This window comes from Suncus etruscus, chromosome 20, assembly GCF_024139225.1.
Source record: "Suncus etruscus isolate mSunEtr1 chromosome 20, mSunEtr1.pri.cur, whole genome shotgun sequence".
Classification (NCBI taxonomy): Eukaryota; Metazoa; Chordata; class Mammalia; order Eulipotyphla; family Soricidae; genus Suncus; species Suncus etruscus.
The window spans coordinates 18,513,032-18,517,270 of record NC_064867.1 but is presented as its reverse complement, the minus strand read 5'-3'; the positions used below and the strand labels follow the sequence as shown (position 1 = coordinate 18,517,270).

General features: G+C 36.2%; 1 pseudogene; it reads right to left on the bottom strand.

Annotated features, from left to right (window-relative positions):
- Positions 1–1,394: 1,394 nt before the first annotated feature.
- On the bottom strand, positions 1,395–2,670 carry LOC125997884 (heterogeneous nuclear ribonucleoprotein A3-like; annotated as a pseudogene).
- Between the last annotated feature and the right edge of the window lie 1,569 nt (positions 2,671–4,239).

Sequence of the window (4,239 nt, the reverse complement as noted above, 5' to 3'; positions counted from 1 at the left end):
ACTGTGGTTCGATCCAATTCCCTGGTTCCCATATGGTCCCCCAGGCCAGGAACAATTTCTGAATGCATAGCTAGGAGTAACATCTGAGCACCACTGGTTGTGGCCCCCAAATTAATCAATCAATCAATAAAAAATGATTCAGTAGTTTGTGGATGCATAGGGAGGAATTTCTCTCCCCCCTTCCCCCAGGGCCCAATTAACCAGGCATGGCCCTGAAGACCCGCCTGGTGTGGGGGGATATCTGTCCCCTGGACTAAGTGGTCAGCCCAGGGGGCCTATGGCTAGCTGTCCTGCCCAGAGCCCCCAACATACCAGTACCAAATTTACTAGTATGTTTATTAATGGCTTATAAGTAACTTAAAAAACTTGAAAACTTATTTTTCAAATCTTTCTTCAAAAATAGCATTGAACTATTTATTGTGCTAAAGATGTACATTAATTTGGCGGAAAATGAAACACAATTGTACAACATTTAATCATGAAAGCTTATTTTCTGCTCTTTAAAAGTTTTGTCTTTTAAATCACTTGGAGCCTCTATATATTTGATCATCTTATTTCAAGGTCCATTAATTTAATAGAAAATTATTAAATGAAATACATTTTAGTCATTTATGCCCTACCTTATATAAGTAATATTTTCTGTATAAAACACACATAATTGAGTACTCTACAGAAGTTTAATTCAATGTACTTAATATATTTAGAATGTCATTTGCAAATAATGAGTTTTGTGTTATTCATTAAAATCATTAAAACATTATACCTGTTGGTTGTCTTCTTGTATTATCAAAATTTATTAATTTTTAAAAATACTATAGAACTAGTATTATTAAATTATTTATTAGTATTAATTATTATTATTATTATTTTAGTTTTTGGGCCCCACCCAGCAGTGCTCAGGGGTTACTCCTGGCTGACTGCTCAGAAATAGCTCCTGGCAGGCACGGGGGACCATATGGGACACCAGGATTCGAACCAACCACCTTTGGTCCTGGATCAGCTGTGCAAGGCAAACGCCGCTGTGCTATCTCTCTGGGCCCTATTATTATTATAATTATTACTAATTATTAGTATTATTTAAATTATTTAAAAATACTATAGAATAAAGGGTACCTTTTATATCTTTATTAGAAATACTATTATATAATATGTTTTCTTTTTTTTTTTCTTTTTTTTTTTTTTGAAAAGTTAAAAATTCCTTAATTTTTTATTCCTGGTACCACTACCACAATTTACAGGCAATATACCTGATGTAATGAAACGAAAAAAAAAAAAAAGACAAAACTACAAAAGATAAAAGACCTCAGGAATGTACATCTAATTGACACTACATTGCATTAATCAATAGCTGCACTTTTGCAAACTGTGGCTATGATAGTCCCTTCTTCAGAAGGGTTTCCTGTTTAAGCTGCAGTAACTTTTCTGACTATGGATCATCGCTTCTTCTGTGGCAGATTTTTACAGTTCCTCTAATGGATTTGGGACGACTGTCTCAAAGTAACCTGCAGCTTTCCTGACAACTCCTCTCTCTCTCTCCTGCTAAGAACTGTAGCCCTTTGCTGTTGAGTTTTTAGAACCTTCTGCTACCATAGCCACCACTCCCACCACCAGATCCATAACCACCACCATATGGACTGCCCGAGCTTCTGCCACCAAAACTGCCTCCTTTCATGGGTCCATAATTTGATTGCTGTTGTCCACTATAATTTCCAAAATCACTGTAGTTGCCACCACCACCATAGTTACCGCCACCAAAATTTCCTCCATTGTAACCATCATATCCTCCACCACCTCCACCATATCCACCTCCTTCGTTTCCATATCCTGGTCCACCATCATAGCCTCCTCTACTACTATAACCAGGATCTCCACCATAGTTGCCACCATCACCACCAAATCCTTTATACCCACCATCACCTCCTCCATAACTACCTCTGCTGCCACCACCTCCACCACCATAGCCTCCTCTTCCACCAAAGTTTCCACCACGGCCAAAGTTTCCTCCACCACCTCCAAAATTGCCTCCACGACCTATAAAGTTGCCAGATCCACCTCCACGACCTCTTTGAGATCCAGCAGACTGCATTTCTTATTTAGAAAGAGCCTTTTGCAGTTCACAATTGTGTCCATTAATAGTGTGGTATTTCTGAATAACAATTTTATCAACTTTATCATGATCATAAAAAGTTACAAAAGCAAATCCTCTCTTTTTTTCCACTCTGCCTGTCTTCCATAACTTCTATGGTTTCAATTTTGCCATACTTTTCAAAGTAGTCTCTCAAGCTATATTCCTCTGTATCTTCTTTAATACCACCAACAAAAATTTTCTTCACTGTTAGATGGGCACCAGGCTTTACAGAATCCTCTCTAGAAACAGCTCTCTTTGGTTCCACTACTTGTCCATCAACCTTATGTGGTCGAGCACACATTGCTGCATCCACCTCTTCAACACACGAGTAAGTCGCAAAACCAAAGCCTCTGGAATGTTTTGTCTGGGGTCTCTCATCACCACACAATCTGTAAGTGTGCCTCATTTCTCAAAACGTTCTCTTAAACTATCATTTGTAGTTTCAAAACTCAAACCTCCGATAAACAGTTTTCTCAACTGCTCTGGTTCCTTTGGATCATGGCCCTCCATTTTGAGACCGAACTTGCCTCTTCCAACTCGAGTTCAATATGGCTATAAAATATATTTTCTATTAAAGCATCAAATACAATTTTTTTAATTCTTATTTTTGGTTGTTGTTTTTTTTGAGCCACCCATCTGCACTCAGGGATTACTCCCGGTTCTGTATTCAGAAATCACTCTTGTCTTGGAAGACCATATGGGATGCCATGTCCATCCTGGGTCAGCCGCATACAAGGCAAATGACCTACCACAGCGCTACCACTCCGGTTCCACCATTTTTTATTCTAAGTAACAAATGTTAATAATTACCTTGCAATTTGATAGTTAAATTTTATTTACATATTTAGAAATTTACATGCCATACTTTATCTTCTAAATTTTTTATATTTGCAACATATTCGAGTTGTCCATTGAAAATTGATTGATCTTCACACAATAGAATCATATACTTGTCTTGTTATCTCTGTGATGATATTGAATATATAAGATGCTATTTAAATTTTATTTTTTTTAATTTCAAATTAGGTTTAGGTAAATGGCTAATGTTGGTTTCTGGAATACTTTGTTTCCCCAAACTTTATATGTTGAAATTTTATACTGCAATATAATGGAATGATCAGATAAAGCAGAAGGGTGAGCACATCATGAGGTAGAATAATCAGAAAGAAAATACAAGAAGATATACATAAAAAGAAACTCTGAATGCTCTTTGGTCAGTTTACTATGTGAGATTACTGAGAAAATACAGACATATTTGAACCTGAAAATGAGCTTTCACCAGATATCCACTTGGATATGCCTTCATCTTGAACATCTCAGCCTACAGACTTATGAGAAATAAATGTTATTTAAGTCTCACAGTCTATAGTATTTTAAGAATTGTAGCACAAATTGTTTTTAGACCAAGTTTTTTATCGACTAATTCTATCACCTTCCCAAAGTTCTAACTTCATATCCTTGATATGCTTAATATTATATAGAATGATTTTATTTTTTGGTTTTATTTGGGGGGCACACCCATTGACGCTCAGAGATTACTTCTGACTATGCACTCAGAAATCACTCCTGGTTTGGGGGGACCATATGGGATGCGAGAGAATCGAACTGTGGTTAGTCCTAGGCTAGCACTTGCAAGGCAGACGTCTTACCTCTAGCACCACTGCTCCAGCCCCTAGAATGATTTTAAATAGAATAAAAATTTATGAACACTAACACCTATATATTTTTACCATTTTCTTCAATATATACAATGAAGCTATTTATATTTAGATTGTTATATTTATGAAATGTTTCAGTAAATATTTTATGATATAACTTTCAAGAAATTGTATAAAAATTGATTGCTCCAGCACATAGCCAGGAGTAACTTCTGAGCTGACTTCACCTGGTTTGCTCCCTCCCCCAAAGTTAAACTTTGTCTCCTGAGAAGTGAATAGATTGATTGCATGTTTTTAATTTTACTATTTACTATTATTTAATAGAGGATGGAAATAGCAGAACTACTATGAGCAACTATAGGAAAGATTCTGTAGTCCTTAAATTGAAAGTGACAAGCTAATATGAGGGTAAAAGCTAAAACTAAAAAAAGATTTGTACTCAGCTTTACTTAG